Genomic DNA, 22348 nt, shown 5'->3' with positions numbered 1-22348 from the left:
CCTGACATCTTTATCACCTCAGCTGGTCCAATCAAACTCCACCACCCGCACTGAGCTGGGGAGGAGGATTATATCATTATACAAGTGTTCAGGACACAGTGTACTCAATGAACCTACAGTGGCCCCAGTGATAGAAGAAAATAGAGCTCAAGGGCTAAAGGATAGACTTGTTGTGTAAATATGGGGCATCAAAGCATTTGTTGTTACAACATTCAGATCTTGCATTTAAAAGATCTCTTAGAACCTCTGTTCTTTTCTTTAGGCATCTTTCTGTGAGGAAAAAGAGAGGAGAGGGTTTTTTGCTGTACAAGTTTTTACACATGGTCCTACTTTGGAAAGAATAATGATTTTCAGCTAATAGGCTGCACATTGTCTATGTCAATGTCTAGATTGTGTCTCAGACCTCTCAATCATTTTTGCTTGTTTGTATGAATAGTCATATTGGTATTAAAAGGAATCAAACTTTGGTACTCATGAAAGGTAAGGTAAATGGAAAAAGTAATAGAGATGAGCAAACCCATTTCCTTTAGGTTTTGCTCCTCTCTATCGGTTCAGAATGAATAGTTTCTATACGTGGACCTATGGAAACCTGCTGTGTAATATTTGTAAATAGCAACTTTGTTAATAAAAAATACACTTTATATGCATGGAAGGAACATTTCCACAGTGTATGTGTGTGGCAGGTTGCCTCCTATATAAAAATGTATATCTGGGTGGGAAATGTTTTATATGTAAATAGTGTTTTCTGTCAGTTTCTACCATTAATCAACTAAATCCATGTATGTAATAAAATGACATCTCATGCAAATTCATGATTGCTGCTACAGCAGTTGTCAACAATCTCTGCGTGCTGCTGACTCTGAGCATGAGTTATGCATATATAGAGAGATATATAAATATAACTATATATCTCTATATAAATAAATATAGATATATAAAAAATATGGGAATCCCGGTTGTTTTTATAATGACACCACGCTCACAAGCCCACTACTTTCTGCTTTATTTCAGGTTCCTAAAGTCAATTTTGGCCCCAGGTTGCTTCCCAGGTAGGAGGGCCTTTTAGGTTTTCCAGTGAAGAAACGAGCATCATTGTAATGGCATTAAAGAAAGCAAAAACTACTTGCTCCGAGCTACAAATTATAGCAACATTAAGCCACTATTACTATAATGAAAATTATTGAAGCAGCAAGGTAGCGGACAAGCTGTGTACATCTGGTCTGTTCATCTGCTTCTATGGAGAGTGCTTCAGAGAGCGAGAGAGCTGATCATGACACTTTAGTAGTGTTTTAAGTAGAGGAGAATAGAGAATGTTGTTCCCTCTCATAAACTTCCATTTTGCCCTCTTGAAGAAAAAAGCTTATGAAGTGTAAACACACATCTGCACCCTATAACTACAGAATAACATCTCCCAGTAGCAGATTACATCGCAACATCCTTTTGTACTATTAGCTGAGCTCAGTAGGGTTGGGATGGGAAAATCTAGGTATTGCAAGAATGGGTCTTTAATCATTTAGTAGCTGAGTCTGTGTTAGGAAGCCCCTTGCTGCTAGAGGTGTCATCTTGCAAATGAGATGTAAATTTGAGGTCCTGACTCTTCCTGATCATTAAACATTGTAGAAAGAGTAGTGGTGTTTAACTCTAATATCCTGCCAAATTTGAATTTGAATAATGATTGTATTCTGCATAGAGTAGTGAAATTCCCCTTCAAGCTTCAGTTGAACTGTATTCATCTCTGCTAAAGTTTTGTAGATTTGCTGTGCAATGTTGGTTACTGCATTTCACTGAGAAATGACTGATCATTAGTGTCCGTGAAGTGATATGAATGTCTAGTTTGTATAATCAGTTAGCAGTGAGTAAAGTAAATAGGTGCCCTATCTAAATGAAAGTTAGATAGATAGACTGATAGATAATCTTTATTGCATTTGTCCAACTAATTGATCAGATTTTGGTGATATTTCTTGATCCACAGTGTAGAAAAATCAGTCACTTTTTAATCCATACATATTCCCATTTTATTTTATTTTATTTTTTTACTGGTGCATTTGAAAAATCTTTTTACCCATGTCCTAGGTTCTTCTGTAATGGACTTTCAGCCTGTTCGGAAGCAGGAAGTACTGGAAAGCCCACAAGAGACAGACCTTATGAAATATGAGCCAAACTTCTGAATATTTATCAGAATCAAGCCTCCATCTTTTGTAAAGTTCCCTCCAGGCTATAGACCCTGATTCAAGAAAGCACACAAGCATGTGCTTAACTTTAAGCATTTACTTAAGTTCATCCCTGTTCAGCAAAGCCCTAAATCATGTGCTTATGGTTAATCATATGGTTAAGTGTTTTGCTCTACTGGGGCCTTTATGAACAGCATTGGCTAATCTGGCCCCAGATTCATCTGTTTTAGACACTGGCAGAAGGAAGGGGAAAAATGCATTTTGTTAAATCTAGAATACTTAAAGCTGCAAATCCTACTGTCCAGGTGCACTGGGGATGCTCTCCTGTCCCCCATTCAATATACCACGGAAAGGTTTCTAAAGTCATTAGGTTGAATCCCAAAAGAGAATAAGAAGGCAAAATCTCCTTTACAGACAACATTGGCTTTGAGCTTCTCTTTTCCCACTTTTATAGGAAGGATAAAACTTTCTGATCATAGGAATTACCAAACTGGATCAGACATAAGGACCGTCTAGTCCAGTATCCTGTCTTCAACACTCCGAGAGACTTCAGAGAAAGGTGTAAGAACCCCACAGGAGGGAAATGTGGGAAAATCTGCCCGCATCCCAACTCATTTCATCTGATCCTTGTCTCTAAGAGTTAGTGATTGGTTTAAACCCTGAAACCCACAGGTTTAATGTCCTTTCCAAAATTATAACTTTGGATTTCTGGAAATTTTTTATATCTATATAAATATACAGTCCCTTCTGGAATCTTGTTAATTTTTTTATCTCCTTCCTCCGACATGGCATTGTAGGATATGTGGTTAGTGATGAGAAAGTCAAGACTCTGTTATGCTTAGCCAATGAGTTCTTTGATCCTGACAGTTGCCAACAAACTAAAATCCATTTCAAAACACTCTGCGGCAGATTCTGCCACTCATGCACAGGCTGGATAGTTCCTTACCCCTTCCGAGGTGCCTTGGAATGAATGGGACTGCTTGTGGAGTACGGTTATTAAGGGAGCAGAATCTGGTCTTTGGTGAGAAAGTAAGGACTTTGATCAAACACATGTTGTCCTGGATGAGCTGATTGCTGAGCTCTGTCAAGGTTTGTAGGCCTGGAAAATGGCTTGTCTTAACAGTTGTCCCATAATACTGCAGACTGATGACTGGGGTATAGAATTTTGATGTGTGTCCCATCTTCATCCATAATCCATAGTGAGGATTCATACAATATTGGTTCTATGACCAGTTCTGGTGACAGTTCTAATTTTTCTGCGGGAAAATAATAATAATAAAAATTGTATTTTATACCACAATAAGTTATTGTAATTTTCCTAATGGAGGGTGAGATTCACTTGGGAGACTACAGCCAGCAGCACTCCTGTGCACCTTTTAAATCCTATCTAAGTGCCCTATTTTGAAGCCTGAAGTGGGACTTAAGTAGCGCCTAAACTGTATGCTGCACCTCTGCACAGGGTTGAATTTCACCCTTAGATCAATGGCCAACTCTGTGCTCTTATCTAGCCACATGTTGACTTTTCTCTGTGCGTATACACATGCACACACATACTTTTTATGTAAAGAGACATGGATTCTTAAATATTTTTTAAAATCCTGTTCATTGTTGCATACAGAGTTGCTGGGGCCATATTGGTCCCAGGATATAAGAGAGACAATATCCCAGGATATAAGAGAGACAATAAGAGAGACAAGGTGGGTGAGGTGATATCTTTTATCGAACCACCGTGTGTTGATGAGAGAGACAAACTTTCAAGCTTATACAGAGCTCTTCTTCAGCTCTTCACAAACCTGAAGAAGCGCTCGGTGTAAGCTCAAAAGCTGGTCTCTCTTACCAATAGAGGTTGGTCTGAAGAAAGATATTACCGCACCCACCTTGTCTCTCTAAAAAAGATATGAGTGTTTTTTAAAAATAATTGAATAACCAAGGAATCTTGGAATTAATAGACTGTAAAACAGTCACACATTCTGAAAGAGTTTGCTTATTTCTCACACGCATACATGTGTTGATGTTCAGTGTAGAGCAGACCACGGCTCTGGAGAATGTGACCTCTGGCGTTCCACTTACGTTTCTTCTAACAGCTACCGGGGGGAAGTTGGGTGTGTTTTGCTCTACATAGACACACAGATTCCTGGAGTCTAACCTTACCTTGCAGGGTGAATTCCATTGAATACTACTGAGGACCTCCATTCCTGCAGCACAGGTGATGTTTTCAATCTGTGTATTTTCTTACATGTAGCTGTCACTGGCATGAATAGTGAGTATAGGAATAGAGTCTGATCCAACTCTCATTAAAGTCAATGGGAGTCTTTCCATTGACTTCAGTGAGAGTGGAATAAAATCCCAGGGTCCTGACTGCAACTTGCTCCCTTACTGTATGCTTTAGATTAGACCACACTCCCATCCCAGTGCGGGGAATACTTCCTTTGTCTCTGTTCTCCGTTTATATTAAAACCTCTTTGTGGCAGGGATGACTTTCTCTCATTATGTGTACATACAGTGTTTAGCACAATGGTTCCTTGATGTTGATTGAGACCTTTATATACCACTATAAGAATTGGACCAGACCCATGAAAGATACATAGGCTCCCCTGAATTGTATTATTTTCTGTTTTAAAGTGATCAGTTTATAAAGCTCTTACATACAGATGCTGGACGCTCCAAATGCATGCTGGATGTGAGCACACTTAAAACAGCATTAAATTAATTTACGACTGTTTATACCATGCCTCCCTGAGAAGAGTAACTTGCAGACTAACAACTCTTCAGTATGACTGAATCCTTTTGTTGAATATCAAGAAATAGACCTTACATTTCTCTGGTTGGAGGACAAAAGAAAAAAAATAGCTTATCTGTTCTGAAGAAAAAGTTATTTACTGTAAAGCTGACGAGCTGTAAGCCAGAAATCTTTTGAATTATGCCATTAACACCTGGTCCGTCGCATAAGGCTTTTTTGTAACTGCCGAAAATTGGTGATGGCTCAGTGTGACCGTGTTTATTCAAACCCATAATTTTTCATTCCATGGTCATGCCATTTGTTTTTCAACTAGTAACTATCTTTCATCTCACCATTGGAGACACAGGTGCTGTATTGAAGTGATGTTGCACTGCGTATGCTGTCATAGTGTCAATTGTGTTGATTGCTAGCAGACTGGATTAAACAGAACGCACATAGTACTTCAGTTAGCCTTAATTAGAGTATGCAATACATGTATTCCATTCCAGATGAGACAACTTAATGAAAAAAGCAGCAGGAAGTCATTATAAAGCAAGTAAATAAGGCATTGTTAGAGCTGCAAAGAAACTAGCAGAAATGCTTTGAGAACATATTCACATTAGAGTTTGGGGAAGATGAAAATTTAAAAGGATACTTGTTCTTTAATTTAACTTCAGGGGTCCCATCTGTGAGATGGAGCTTTCTTTTTCCTGCCTTCTTTGTAAACACATACATAAAAATGCATGTCAATAATTGAAAACATGGGTGTTCCAAATTAGCATGGCAGCATGTGACCCTCTTTTTGCACAGGGGTAAATAATTGCAGTAGGTTTAAGGCAGTGGAGAATCAAGCCCTTAGTGTGATAACAGTCACAAAAACGCATTGTATATCCTCTTTAGACTCACTTCAGGGTAGGCGTCACTGACCAGACAAGGTGCAAGGCAATGGAGAATCAGGAAAAAAAAAACAGATCTTGAATGTGTTTGGGGATGGAGTCAGAGTCATTCAGCTGAAACACTGGGGCCAAATCCCAGATGGTGTAAATCTGTCTAGCTCCATTGTCTTTACTATTACCTCAGGTAAGGGGAAGCTACAATAAAGTTACCCTCATGAGGGCGAGAAGGACAGTGGGAGGAAGGAAGCAGCAGAAGGAGAAACTGCAGCTGGCAGATGGAAGGTGTTCATATACAGCTACTTTAGCTGGCATTCTCAAAGGGGAGATGCAGCTGTGAGTTAAAAGCTGTATTGCTACTTTTCCCCCTCAGCGTGTAGGTTCAGCAGTGTAAATACAGCTGTAAACTAGCACTTCTGTGTTTACACCCACCCACTCAAGAAATGGCCAGCCAAATCCTGACCCCTTGGAAATTGTGACAGTTCAATTCCAGAATGTTCCTTAGCCAGACATGCAACCTCTAGACAGTGATACTGAGGAATGAAGCTATGTGTTGTGTTGTGAGCACGGGGAAAAAGAACTGTTCCTAAGCCCATTCGTTCCTGCTCTCTGTGAGAATTCAGGCTCAGAGAAGTGGAGAATGTGGAAATCCACAACCCCACTGGGCTCAGGTCTGTGGCGTGCCATGCAGGTTTTTAAGGCCTGGCTTGACAAAGCCCTGGCTGAGATGATTCAGTTGGGGTTGGTCCTGCTCTGAGCAGGGGGTTGGACTAGATGACCTCCTGAGGTGTCTTCCAACCCTAACCTTCTAGGATTCTTTGAGGGGGAACACACCGTAAGGGGTAAGGTGGAGGACTAGTGCAGAGCCAGAGGGCAGAGGGATGGAATAGGAATGACTCATAGGCTGAGTTGTTACTGGAGGAACTTGGATGGGATGCAAGAGAGAGGTGTGAAGGGCTTAGTTGGGCAGCAAGTTGGTGGAGGGGAAGTGATGTGGGCAGCAGCAGCAGCAGGAGAGAGGAAGACAGGTGGGAAGTAGAATGTACAGGAGGAGAGAGGGATGCTATATGGGGGACTATTGAGGAAAAGGAGGCTACAGGATCTGGTGAAGGAAACCAGACTGTGTTATTCCTTTCTACAAAATGTACTGAGGGGAACAGTGAGAGACGGGGACCTGTGGTTCAGTGGACAAACCTGGGAGCTGCCTGGCAAGAGCTCTAGCTCTGTGCCAGCTGAAAGGGGGAGTGTCACAAGAGCAGGGGCATATTCTCAGCTGCTTTTGGTAGAAGGCAGTGGAAAAACAGACCCCTTGCCTGCATCCTAATTGTCTCCTGCCTCAACTATGGCAATCTCCTCCTCTTGGGTCTTATTTTATTAACCTTGTTCCCCCCATGTAATCCATCCAAACTGCAGAAGCCAAAGCCATAACATCCTCCTATTATTTAGCAGAATCTCATGTTCCCTTCCACTCTACCAGTGACACCAGCCATGAAACCCCTTTCATCTCTGTCACTCTCTCATACTGGAAGGAATGGCATGTTCTCAGCACTTCTAGAAATCAGACCACTTATCTAGTTGCCTAAGTGTGGATTCAGCCAGACATACAGGGTTGATAATTGTGGTCATTATTGGTACTGCTAGTGTCTTTTATGACTCATGTGTCTGGTAAAAGGCTGTCTTACATGGAAGCTTTACTCTAAGAGTTTTATTCCACACAACTAAATGAAACATCTTTGAAAACTAGCGCAAGCATTGATTCCTCTCATCCCCATCAGTAGTGTGGCAATACACAACAGTATTTGTCTCCATACCAGCTGTTTGGTGACTTACAAGAGTGGCCAAGCCAGACTGCTTGCATATGTTTCAGAGTTGCTTCCTTCCTATTTGACCTTCCAGCTAGAAAATTAGTAAGCACAGCTTCATCCTTTAAGTTGCCAACCACTTTGCGTTCTGGATTAACTGTTGTATGGAGTCTTTGAGGATTGTGATCATTTGTTTCCTTGACATCTTAATTACTTACACAATTATGCATAGTGCTCAAATTAGCAATGCATTTTCAAAAACGGTTGCATATCTAATTCACCAATGTGATCTCATGTCAGTGCAGGGTTTGAATAGAAGAGTTTAGAATGTTTTTAACCTGTGGTGTCAGTACTGGATGCAGCTGTGGCTGGAAGTATCATTGGAGCTAAAAGATGGTGTCTGAGTTCCAGTGCAGGAATGTTTAGAAAGTTGTAGTCTTTAGAGTTACTAGCTAATCAGAAAGTTGTTATTGTTTACGTTGCAGTAGCATCTAGACACCACAACCAGGTCATGGTTCCATTGTGCTAGAAGCTCAAAAGATAATACTAAATGGTCTCCTCCCCATGACAGCTTACGTTATGTAAGCTTGGCCACAGGTCAGTGGTGTGTGTACGTTAACACTCAGTGTGAGTGGACATGTATCACTGAAGGTATTACTTATGAGTATAAGATGGTATCAAGCAATAATGCTCAGATACTACAGTGGTGAGTGCTAATACAAAATCCTAAAATAAATTGATGTGAATGAGTATGAGAATTGCAAGAGCAAAGTTGAATTATCCCAGGCTGGTAACCAAACTGCAAATACTAAGATACTATAATATAGAGTCACTCTGAGGTATGTACAATACTGCAATAAACCTCAACAGGATAGGCGCTAGAAAGTGACTGGTGTATCTGGCCAGTTATCGTCACTCACCAATGAAATACTCCAGTGGCTTCCAAATGCACACTTAGAAGTGGATTTATTGCTTTCAGAAATGTGGCTGAGGAATGTCCATTACAAATTGTGAATACAGGATTTGCCTTGGAATTACACCAAATGTAATCGCTATGGGGAAAATTCACACTGTCCGGACAGCCACCTCAAAGCCTATGCATCACTTACGTCCCATTAACCCCTATTTTGAAGACCTACATGTTGCTTAACGCCTTGCATGTGTGGGTGAATTTCATCCTTAAACAGCCAATTATGAGCTCAGTCCTGCTCCCTTTGAAGTCAGTGGCAAAAGTTGGCACTGCTGTGACTTAATAACATTTCTTTTTATCTTAGTAACCGGAACAATTAATTACCTGGCTGCCTAGGAAAATAAATACAATTAAAAGAGTGGAGTTCTATATTATTTTTCATTGTTGTCTGTATAAATTAATAATGTAAAATAATTTATCTAGCAAGGGAAAAAACCTCTCTAAATGGTTGACTCTTATGAACCCATTGGGTAAAAGAGACCTTTATTTTCCTCATTTGAAATGTTACTACTGGGCATCACACATAGTCCATTGTCTGTGTGTTATTCATTCTCCAGTGAGTTAAGATGAATAAATGAGAACATGAATACCTGAGACACCCCTAAAATAGTGACAGACTGGATAATATGACACTAGAACTGCATCCCTTGTGGGAATATCTCATGCGATCTGGGGAAATTGTGGTGAAAGAATTAATACAGTAGAATGATCTTTTGTCATATAATCAGATTGGATAATTCTTTATTCAAGCAAAATGCCTGTTCGTCATTTGTTATAACATATTTAAATGTAACATAACTAGTGGATTTTAGATGACTGTATAGTAATGGCATATCTCTTAAGCTGCACGAAATTGCAAGATATAATTAATAAGCTACCCAACACATTCTGATAGCACCCCAAGTTATTAGAAGTAAAAGGAAAAACAGTGAAATGGCATCTGAAAGGACTAATGTCCAAGGTTGATTAGGGCAATAAAAGGTTATGGGCCAGATCATTAGGTGATGTAAATCAGCCTAGCTGTATTGGCTTCTATGGAGCTAAGCTGATTTATACCACCTGAGGATCTGCCTTACAGTCTAAGAAGCAGACTGGGATTTCCAAAGAAACCTAATGAAGTTAGGTGCCGAAATTCCCAGCTGAAATACATACAAAATTAGTAGAAAGATATACACTGCCAAATTATTGATAAGAACTGCACTACTATATGGCTTTATTATCTAAATGTACCATATCGTAACTAGCAAAGGAACTTTCCATTATACAGTATGTGATTGTAAGGCACTTATTCAGCTCCATCAAACAAAAATATCTCTGGTTATCGTTGGAAGCAATGTGAGGCCCAAAGTACATAGATTCATCTGTGGTGGGTTTTGGTTTAATATAGTGAGATTTTGTTCCATAAGTTAAAGATGCAATCCAAGCACTACTTGGTTTGGTTTGCTGTTTGCTCCTTTGGTTATCTTATTGGGACTATTTCTTTGCATGCTGTTGAAGCATTATTAGTAGTAGGCATCCTTCAGTCTTGAGAGACCATGGGTATGCACCCCTGAGAGGTAAAGAATTTACTCAGTTGGTTTTATGGCAGCTGTGAACGTGGCTGAAGAGACCCTCTTGTGAGAGACAGTTTCTGCCACAGCTGTCACATTTGAAGGTGATGTTTCGACCTTTTGGGCTCTGCCTTCTGTGAGTTCTTTTCTCCTCAACTAAGCTGGACGGCTTCCTCTCATAACTCCAGAGACCTTTGTTAAGCTCTTGTTTCCAAAGGCTGTGGTCTTGATCTTCCCAGTTGTCTGTATCCAATTTTTTGAAGTCTTGCTTGCACACATCCTCAAAAAGCAATTTTGGGTGCCCTTTGGGTCTTTTTCCAGATGACAGTTCTCTATACAGAATGTCCGTTGGGATGCGCCCATCATTCATTCGGCACACATGTCCAAGCCAGTGGAGGCATCTCTGTTGAGGAGTGTTTGCATGCTGGGTATGCTGGCCCATTTGAGCACCTCAATATTGATGACTCTGTCCCTCCAGGAGTTTCCAAAGATTCGACAAAGGCAACACATATGAAAGCTGTTGAGTCTCTTTTCCTGAAGAGAGTATAATGCCCATGTCTCGCTCCCATACAAAAGTGTGCCAATAATACATGCACGATACACACAGATCTGTGTGTGTTCTGTCAGTTTGTTGTTTTGCCATACCCTCTTGCTCAGTCTAGACATTGTTGTGATGGCTTTTCCAATGCGGATGCTGAGTTCTGTTTCAAGTGAAAGGTTGACTGTGATAGTGGACCCCAGGTATGTGAACTCGTTCACCACTTCAGGTTCATAATTGTTGATCTTGATGGATGGTGCTTCCTCAACTCCTATTATGTTCATCTTTTTTAGGCTTATGGTAAGCCCGAAGCCTTGGCAGGTTTTGGCAAAACTCTCCATAAGGCTTTGAAGATGAGCTTCTGTGTGGGTTGTCACTGCTGCATCATCAGCAATGAGGAGGTGTTGACTAAGGGCTTCCCGAGTCTTGGTTTTAGATCTGAGTCTTGCAAGATTGAACAGCTTTCCAACAGATCTTCTGTGTAAGTAGATTCCCTCAGTTGAGGAACCAAAAGCTTGGTTCAGTAGCAAGGAGAAGAAGATCCCAAACAGAGTTGGGGCAAGTATGCAGCCTTGCTTAACTCTGCTATGAATGAAATATTATTAGATTACCTTAATTTTATACAGGCCTTTCATAGAGGCAGAGTGCAAACACTGAGTATAATTTGATTCAGCAATGAATAAACTGAATTTTTATTATTATTGTTTGTGTTACTGTAGCACCTAGTGGTCGTTGCCAAGATTAGATCCATTGTGCCTGGCACTGTATAAACACATAGTAAGAGCCAGTCCCTGCTCCAAAGAACTTACAATCTAAATAAACAAGACAGACAGGGTATGTCTACACTGCAATTAAAAACCAGTGGCTGGTCCATGCCAGCTGACTTGGTCTCACCGGGCTCAGACTAATGGTCTGTTTAATTGCAATGTAGATGTTCAGGCTTGGGCAGGAGCCAGGCTCTAAGACTCTAGGAGGTGGGAGGGTCCCAGACCTCGGGCTGCAGCCTAAGCCCAAATAGCTACACTGTAATTAAACGGACTCCTGGGGCTTGGGCAGTGAGGCTAAATCAGTTGGCATGGGCCAGGTGTGGATGTCTAACTTCAATGTAGATATACTCACAATGACTGGGAGAAAGGAAATATTATTATCTTGATTTTATCAATGAGGAACTGAGACAGAGAGAGACTAAGGCTCTGGGCCTAAATGATTTCCACACTGTGACATTATCCAGGGTACAATCTGGACTGTTGAACAGCCTTGTCCCCTTAACTCTCATGCTGGGGTAGAGAGGTCATCACGTGGTGCCTTTTACACTGCTTTGCTATCAGAACATCCACTCCTGACCTGCTCACACAGCCTTCAGCATACAAATTCTCTCCCAGCTAAACACATGGACACTCCAACCAGTCGCTCATGAATTATTTACGGGGTAACACCAGCAAATTCTTAGTCACAGACTTTGCCCTAGAAATGTTTGTCTTGTACTGTCCAGTAAACTACTGAACAATGTAAGCTCATAAAAAGTCTGTCATTTCATCAAAGGAAAATTATATATGCACCAGCCTTGTTATCCCAAATGGAGTTTCCCACACATTTCAATCCAAACACACTGGTTAAGATAAAACAATGAATTTATTGACTACAGAAAGATATATTTTAAGTGATGACAAGTGATGATCTATAAAAGTCAAGATTGGTTACCAAAGAAAATAAGAGTAACATGCAAGTCAATACTTAGTTTAGCAAGCTAAGTGAACTTAAAAACAAAGGTTTTGTCTCAGCATACACCTTGTAAATTTCATAGGCTGGGTCTCTTTTCAGCCTGGGACCACTCTCCCCTTAGTTTAGTTCTGGTGAAATGGAGGCCACTGTGTCTCTCTCTAATACCACACTCCACTCTTTGACGATTACTCCTAACTGGGGTTCAGGCAATTAGTATTCTCTTGTGGATGTAAGGGTTGAACGGTCTCTGTGATGAAATGTAAATTTCTTGTTTACACATTCTCATTGCTGAAGACCATTGGCATCCTTTCGTCTGAGAGAAACGGTGGGAATTTCAGCTTTTGATGTAGATGGTTTGCAATATCTCATGTGACTGAATAGTTCAATCTGAGATTTGCATGATCTTTGGCAGTTATTGCAAATGTATGTATCTTAGTTGGGAGCTGCTTGCTTCCTATGGGCTCTTTTCTCTTCAAACCGTAGGAGCCAGCTCCTGTCATTGACTTTGATACCCTGATGGAGACAATGGTGCCACTTATTACAATCACTTGCCAGGTTTCAGAGTAACAGCCGTGTTAGTCTGTATTCGCAAAAAGAAAAGGAGTACTTGCGGCACCTTAGAGACTAACCAATTTATTTGAGCATAAGCTTTCATGAGCTACAGCTCACTTCATCGGATATATACTGTGGAAAGTGTAGAAGATCTTTTTATACACACTAAGCATGAAAAAATACCTCCCCCCACCCCACTTTCCTGCTTGTAATAGCTTATCTAAAGTGACCACTCTCCTTACAATGTGTATGATAATCAAGGTGGGCCATTTCCAGCACAAATCCAGGGTTTAACAAGAACGTCTGGGGGGGGGAGGGAGGAAAAAACAAGGGGAAATAGGTTACCTTGCATAATGACTTAGCCACTCCCAGTTTCTATTCAAGCCTAAGTTAATTGTATCCAATTTGAAAATGAATTCCAATTCAACAGTTTCTCGCTGGAGTCTGGATTTGAAGTTTTTTTGTTGTAATATCGCAACTTTCATGTCTGTAATCGCGTGACCAGAGAGAGATTGAAGTGTTCTCCAACTGGTTTATGAATGTTATAATTCTTGACATCTGATTTGTGTCCATTTATTCTTTTACGTAGAGACTGTCCAGTTTGACCAATGTACATGGCAGAGGGGCATTGCTGGCACATGATGGCAAATATCACATTGGTGGATGTGCAGGTGAACGAGCCTCTGATAGTGTGGCTGATGTTATTAGGACCTGTGATGGTGTCCCCTGAATAGATATGTGGGCATAGTTGGCAACAGACTTTGTTGCAAGGATAGGTTCCTGGGTTAGTGGTTCTGTTGTGTGGTATGTGGTTGGTGGTGAGTATTTGCTTCAGGTTGGGGGGCTGTCTGTAGGCAAGGACTGGCCTGTCTCCCAAGATTTGTGAGAGTGTTGGGTCATCCTTCAGGATAGGTTGTAGATCCTTAATAATGCATTGGAGGGGTTTTAGTTGGGGGCTGAAGGTGACGGCTAGTGGCGTTCTGTTATTTTCTTTGTTAGGCCTGTCCTGTAGTAGGTGACTTCTGGGAACTCTTCTGGCTCTATCAATCTGTTTCTTCACTTCCGCAGGTGGGTATTGTAGTTGTAAGAATGCTTGATAGAGATCTTGTAGGTGTTTGTCTCTGTCTGAGGGGTTGGAGCAAATACGGTTGTATCGCAGAGCTTGGCTGTAGACGATGGATTGTGTGGTGTGGTCAGGGTGAAAGCTGGAGGCATGTAGGTAGGAATAGCGGTCAGTAGGTTTCCGGTATAGGGTGGTGTTTATGTGACCATCGTTTATTAGCACTGTAGTGTCCAGGAAGTGGATCTCTTGTGTGGACTGGACCAGGCTGAGGTTGATGGTGGGATGGAAATTGTTGAAATCATGGTGGAATTCCTCAAGGGCTTCTTTTCCATGGGTCCAGATGATGAAGATGTCATCAATATAGCGCAAGTAGAGTAGGGGCATTAGGGGACGAGAGCTGAGGAAGCGTGGTTCTAAGGCAGCCATAAAAATGTTGGCATACTGTGGGGCCATGCGGGTACCCATAGCAGTGCTGCTGATCTGAAGGTATACATTGTCCCTAAATGTAAAATAGTTATGGGTAAGGACAAAGTCACAAAGTTCAGCCACCAGGTTAGCTGTGACATTATCGGGGATAGTGTTCTTGACGGCTTGTAGTCCATCTTTGTGTGGAATGTTGGTGTAGAGGGCTTCTACATCCATAGTGGCCAGGATGGTGTTATCAGGAAGATCACCGATGGATTGTAGTTTCCTCAGGAAGTCAGTGGTGTCTCGAAGGTAGCTGAGAGTGCTGGTAGCGTAGGGCCTGAGGAAGGAGTCTACATAGCCAGACAATCCTGCTGTCAGGGTGCCAATGCCTGAGATGATGGGGCGCCCAGAATTTCCAGGTTTATGGATCTTGGATAGTAGATAGAATATCCCAGGTCAGGGTTCCAGGGGTGTGTCTGTGCGGATTTGATCTTGTGCTTTTTCAGGGAGTTTCTTGAGCAGATGGTATAGTTGCTTTTGGTAACTCTCAGTGGGATCAGAGGGTAATAGCTTGTAGAAAGTGGTGTTGGAGAGCTGCCGAGCAGCCTCTTGTTCATATTCCGACCTATTCATGATGACAACAGCACGTCCTTTGTCAGCCTTTTTGATTATGATGTCAGAGTTGTTTCTGAGGCTGTGGATGGCATTGTACTCTGCACGGCTGAGGTTATGGGGCAAGTGATGCTGCTTCATTTGCAGATTGGATACAATTAACTTAGGCTTGAATAGAGACTGGAGTGGCTAAGTCATTATGCAAGGTAACCTATTTCCCCTTGTTTTTTCCTCCCTCCCCCCCCCCCCAGACGTTCTTGTTAAACCCTGGATTTGTGCTGGAAATGGCCCACCTTGATTATCAGACACATTGTAAGGAGAGTGATCACTTTAGATAAGCTATTACCAGCAGGAGAGTGGGTTTGTGGGGGGGTGGGGGGTGGGGCGGGGTGAGAAAACCTGGATTTGTGCTGGAAATGGCCCAACTTGATTATCATACACATTGTAAGGAGAGTGATCACTTTAGATAAGCTATTACCAGCAGGAGAGTGGGGTAAGGTATTTTTTCATGCTTTATCTGTATAAAAAGATCTTCTACACTTTCCACAGTATGCATCCGATGAAGTGAGCTGTAGCTCATGAAAGCTTATGCTCAAATAAATTGGTTAGTCTTTAAGGTGCCACTAGTACTCCTTATCTTTTTGCGAATCACTTGCCAAGATTTCCCATTGGTCAGGATCAATTCCAAATTCCTTCATATCTTGCTTGCATGTGTCTCTATAGTGAAGCTTGGGACATCCTGCTGTTCTTGTTCCCTCTTATAGCTCTCCATATAGCATGTCCTTGGGCATGCATCAGTCTTGCAGCCTAACCAGATGGCCCAGCCAGCGCAGTCGTCTTTGCTTGAGCAGGGCTGTCACACTTGGTAAATTTCCCCTTTGAAGAATCTCTGTGTTGGTGACTTTATCCTACCATTTGGTGTTGAGTATGCAGCATAAACAATGTAGGTGGAAACTGTTTAACCTTTTCTCCTGAGGAGCCTAAGTTGTCCATGTTTCCCCACAATACAAGAGAGTGTTAAGGACACAAGCTTGGTACACTAGCATTTTGGTCTTGATGGTGAGCTTTGAGTTGTTCCATGATCTTTTAGTTTGTCTGCTAAAGGTGGTGGCAGCCTTTCCAATATGAACATTTATTTCTTCATCCAGTGAGAACTTGGTGGTCACTGCAGAACCTAAATAGCTGAACTTTTGGGCTACTTCTAGCTGGTTTGCATTTAAAGTAATTGAAGGATCTTGTGGAAACCCCTGTCCTAATACAACCGTTTTCTTGATGCTGATGGTGAGAGCAAATGCCTGACAGGCACTTGAAAGGCGGTCCATGAGTTCTTGTAGTAGATTTTTATTGTCGGCTCTGAGGGCAGCATCACAGAATCATAGAACTGGAAGAGACCGCAAGAGGTCATCTAGTCCAGTCCCCTGCACTCAAGTCAGGGCTAAGTATTATCTAGACCAGTGGTTCCCAGACTTGTTCCACTGCTTGTGCAGGGAAAGCCCCTGGCGGGCCAGGCCGGTTTGTTTACCTGCTGCATCTGCAGGTTCAGCCAATCGCGGGTCCCAGTGGCCGAGGTTCACTGCTCCAGACCAATGGGAGCTGCTGGAAGTGGCGGCCAGTACATCCCTTGGCCCGCGCCATTTCCAGCAGCTCCCATTGGCCTGGAGCAGCGAACAGAGGCCACTGAGAGCCGCGACCAGCCGAACCTGCAGACGCAGCAGGTAAACAAACTGACCTGGCCAGCCAGGGGCTTTCCCTGCATAAGCGGTGGAACAAGTTGGGGAACCACTGATCTAGACCATCCCTGATAGGTGTTTGTCCAACCTGCTCTTAAAAATCCCCAATGATGGAGATTCCACACCCTCCCTAGGCAATTTATTCCAGTGCTTAACCACTCTGACAGTTAGGAAGTTTTTCCTAATGTCCAACCTAAACTGCCCTTGGTGCAATTTAAGCCCATTGCTTCTTGTCCTATCCTCAGAGGTTAAGAAAAACAATTTTTCTCCCTCCTCCTTGTAACAACCTTTTGTGTACTTGAAGACTGTTATCATGTCCACTCTCCGTCTTCTCTTCTCCAGACTAAACAGACCCAATTTTTTCAATTTTCCCTCATAGGTCATGTTTTCTAGACCTTTAATCATTTTTGTTGCTCTTCTCTGCACTTTCTTCAATTTGTCCACATCATTCCTGAAATATGGTGCCCAGAACTGTACACAATACTCCAGTTGAGGCCTAATCAGCGTGGAGTAGAGCGAAAGAATTACTTCTCGTGTCTAGCTTACAATACTCCTGCTAATACATACCAGAATGATGTTTGCTTTTTTTGCAACAGTGTTACACTATTGACTCATATTTAGCTTGTGATCCACTGTGATCCCCAGATCCCTTTCCACTGTACTCCTTTCAAGACAGTCATTTCCCATTTTGTATGTGTGCAACCGATTCTTCCTTCCTAAGTGGAGTACTTTGCATTTGTCTGTATTGAATTTCATTCTATTTACTTCAGACCTTTTCTCCAGTTTGTACAGATCATTTTGAATTTTAATCCTATCCTCTGAAGCACTTGCAATCCCTCCCAGCTTGGTATAATCCTCAAACTTTGTAAGCGTATCCTCTATGACATTATCTAAGTCATTGACAAAGATATTGAACAGAACTGGACCCAGAACCAATCCCTGCAGGACCCCTCTCATTATGCCCTTCCAGCATGACTGTGAACCACTGATAACTACTCTCTGGGAATGATTTTTCAACCAGTTATGCACCCACCTTATAGTAGCTCCATCTAGGTTGTATTTCCCTAGTTTGTTTGAGAAGGTCATGCGAGACAGTATCAAAAGTCTTTCTAAAGTCAAGATATACCACATCTACCGCTTTCCCCCTCCACAAGGCTTGTTACCCTGTCAAAGAAAGCTATCAGGTTGGTTTGACATGATTTGTTCTTGACAGATCCATGCTGACTGTTATTTATCACCTTATTATCTTATAGATGTTTGCAAATTGATTGCTTAATTATTTGCTCTATTGTCTTTCTGGATATAGAAGTTAAGAATAGAATCAAATAGAATAGAATAGAAGTTCCCTGCTTAGCACTTTTTTTACTTTGATCTTTGACTTAAGTCGGGACAGGTTGAAGAGTTTGGAGGTTGAAGAATTTCCTGTTTACACATTCCCATTGCTGAAGAACGGATGCTTAAGCTGGTAATAGCTCTTTAACACCTGGCTGGGGTCAGTGTGTCTTTGTCTCTGAAAAACTAGTTTATGGGTGTTACCCAGAATTACGACCTATTTCAGTAGCAATCATACAGTAGAAATTTATAACCTCACATGTAGTGTTGCTATGCATATTTTACCAGGAAAATAATGTTCGTCAGATTATGATGTTGCAAATGATACCTCACAAGGATACTTTGTACAAAATTTATCATAGTCTTGTTGTGAACATAATATAGATGGCCACACCCACACAAGAATTGTTCCTATATCTCTCACATGATTCTCAATTCGGTGCTGTAACCACAAGAACATGCTTCTGGTCTATAGACCAGCATTAGGATAATATTTTGACATGTTGCCAACGCCACCCCTTTTTTATTTCTGTGTGCCTGAAGTATGGTGAGAATTGTCAGTACTGAATGTCCAAAAGCTTGTTGTCTAGTCACTGTTGAAAAGAGAAATACCTGTGCTGATTAGAAATGAGAGAAATAAGCTTACTATAAAAGATTATTTTGGTAGCAATCTGGATTCTGAGAATATAGACAATTTCCTCTAGTTTTTGATTAATTGTTTATGGTGTAGACTGATGTAAGTGAGACAATCACATGTGATATATTATTTTCTTAACAGAAATAATAGGATTTAATGGGACTTCATGTTCTTCCTTTATTTTGAGTACAAATGATGCTGAATAACAAGTAGCAAATATTGTATTTAGTGTTTGTCTTACCACAAGATACATTTGTATATATTGAAGCAAATCAGTATCTTTTATGCAACTAAGTAACCAAGGGTCATGCTGGATTCTCCATCACTGGTAATTTTTAAAATCAAGATTGTATGATTTTCTAAAGGATCTGCTCTAGGAATTATTTTGGGGAAGTTCTATGTCCTGTCAGGAGGTCAGACTAGATGAAGGAGGTCAGACTAGATGATCACAATAGTTCCTTCTGGTCTTGGAATCTATGAATCCATGAAAAATTATTAAATTTAGACTGCTGATTAACACTTAGGAAAATTATGCAGAATGTTAATGTGACTGGCAATATCATACTCACAGAGCTCTTTTTATTAGCTCCAAGCATTGTTTTTCATAGCATATTACTGCTCTGACCAAGGTCATTTAAACTTTAATTTCTTGAGCAGCATAAATCAGGAGTATACATTTGAAAAAAAAAAAAAGCTAAATCTATAATCAGGAGTAGCATTTAGCAGTTACTATTGGCTTCTGCATTCATTAATTAAGCAAGGTTTTCTGTTGAGTTATAACACTAGTCAGTTTGCCTAGATGGTTCATTAAAGGCCAGATTTTATTACATATTACATGCTTTATGCTTTTCACACAAACTTATTATATTGCTCAGAGAAGGTGATCTTTTAAAGCACATTAGACTAATGTTCCTGAAACTCCATCTAATGTAAGTTTTATTGAATTGCTGTAACTAAAAAAGGTCACATAATAATTTGTTCGAATAATGGATTTAGTGAAAGGAAAACAAAATGAATGGGTTATTGTAGTAAGTCTGACCTTGATATACATTTATAGTTTCTGAGATTTACGGATATTGCTACAAGTGAAGAAACTAAAAATATTTGTGAACAGTATTGCTGCCATTTTTTAACAGATGCTATAATACAAGACAAGCACAGAGGTGCTTGTTTCAATACTGTGAGGTATATTAGATATAGTAATAGCTAGTCTGGTGCAGCAGCTGAGAATTGTCCTCCTGTGGTCTACAGAAAGCTGCCAAAACTTGTTGCCGTGTGCAAAAATGAGTATCTAGGAAGCTATTATATGGAAAAACTAATCAATAGACTGAAGAAATCCACTAATTTATCTAAACTAAACTAAACAAAAATAACCAACAGTTACAAAATGAAGAAGGGAATAATGGTGATCCATTGCTTGGGGCATTAGCTAGGGGCTTGGGAGATCTATGTTCACTTTTCTGCTCTGGCACGGACTTCCTGGGTGACCTTGGTCATGTTGATTAAGTCTGTGTCTTAGTTCCTTCTCTGTAAAATGGGGAAAATAGCACTACCCACCTCACAGCGGTGTCATGAGGATAAATCCATTAAAGATTGTGAGATTCTGAAACCCTGTGGTACTGGGGGCAATAGAACTGGCTCAAATAGGCAGAATTTCTGACCCAGCCACAGACTTCCTGTTGGACCTTGGGAAAGTCACTTCGTTCCTCTGTACCCCAGTTCCCCATTCCTGCAAAATGTAGATAATGATTCCCTCTCCCACTTTTTTGTCTTATCTACTTAGTCACTCTGTGTATGTACAGCACAATGGGGCCCTGATCTCTCTTGAGGTCTCTGGGCTGCACTGTGAATACTGCTTATAATCAATCAGTAAAATATATTAATATTATCAGAATATAGCCCCTTGACTTTACACAAAAACAGATTACGTTAAAGGGATTTTTTTCTTCCAGCACTGAATGCAAAAATATAATATACTGCTAACAGTGAGATAAGACAGTCTCAACAATCTGTTCCTAGTCATTCTGCTTGTAATACCTTAGGAATCTCATAAGAAATTCTACACGATGTTTCTTTTCTATAGGAATCTTTGCTATCAGCAGTGTTCAGACACTCAAGTGGAGAAGCCTCAGAAAGGAAGAATTCTGAGTAGCAATGAGAAAAATGTAAAGAGAAATGACTTCACAAATGCTTTAAATGGCAACAATGGACTCAATCATCAATCTTTCTTTAGTTTCCATTTTCTATGTTTATGAGGTGGGGGAGGGGGATTTAAAGTTATTTAAAACTTTATTGAGAAGGAAAATGCACTGTATTAGTAATCATGATTACACTGACAATGTAAACTAGTGGAGAATGGCATAACAAGAACCAGTGACTGGCAGATGAAGGCAGACAAATTCAAATGAGAAATAAGGTCACATTTTCAACAATGAGGGTGATTAACCACTGGAACAAACTACTAAGGAAAGTGGTGGATTCTCCATCTCTTGACTGTCTTCAAATCAAGACCTTTCTGGAAGATAAGCTTTACTCAAACACGAGTTATTGAGTTCAGTACAGGGGTAACGGGGTGAAATTTAATGGCATGTGATATAGACAGTGATTAATTTTTGCCAGGACTGAGCCCTGGCACCTCTGGGCTTGCTGTGTCAGTTATGAAAGTAAAAAAGTTGCTTGAGCCCCAGCACCTAATTGCTTCAGCCCCAACACCTCTTTCATTACAAATTAAGCACTGGATATAGAGGAATCATACTAGATGACCTAATAATCATTTCTAGCCTTAAACTATATGAATCTAGAAGTATAGTCATTTGCTGTTCCAGTACTCTCTTGAAAAGACAGAGCAAGAATTGGGTAGAATTTTATGCATGAGCATTGTTGAGGCAGGGAACATGTCTTATTTGTCAGTGAAGTTCTATGCAGATCAATGGTGTTGAATATGCTATTTGTGTTTTAAGTTTATGTGCCAGCCTTCACAACTATAAATATATAAATAATATAATATAGACAACTGGCAATTTAAACATCCACCTTGCAGGTGCTATAAATGAGGGTCCTATTAAAAGAATAGTTAAGTTCATTCAACAATTGTGAAGTCTCTGTGGATTTTCAAGTTAGGATGTTGTTCCATTGAAAAGCTGTCTGAGGACTCTGTAGGTGGTATAATTTAGAGCTGTGAAATGAAAGATCAGCAGAAACTAGCCTGGAACTCTCTGTAGGCTGTCTCTTTAAAATAGCTGACTTACAAATGCACAACTTTAGCATAAATATAAAAAGAAAAGGAGGACTAGTGGCACCTTCGGGACTAACCAATTTATTTGAGCATAAGCTTTCATGAGCTACAGCTCACTTCATCGGATGCACGAAAGCTTATGCTCAAATAAATTGGTTAGTCTCTAAGGTGCCACAAGTCCTCCTTTTCCTTTTGCGAATACAGACTAACATGGCTGCTACTCTGAAACCTAGCATAAATATAGTATCACTTGTGTTTTACATGTCTAGGGCACTTACTACCTTAGGGCCAGAGGCTGCAATGAGCATCATGTGGTGCTTGTTAAAGGGTCAAGCCTTAAAGTCACCAAGTTGTTACTTGGTTGAGCAGTTTTGTTTATTCTCCAAGTCGCTGAGGCCTGATCATCCTCCCAGA

Source organism: Lepidochelys kempii, chromosome 1, assembly GCF_965140285.1.
Source record: "Lepidochelys kempii isolate rLepKem1 chromosome 1, rLepKem1.hap1, whole genome shotgun sequence".
Taxonomy (NCBI): Eukaryota; Metazoa; Chordata; order Testudines; family Cheloniidae; genus Lepidochelys; species Lepidochelys kempii.
Note: the sequence above shows the minus strand (reverse complement) of the source record.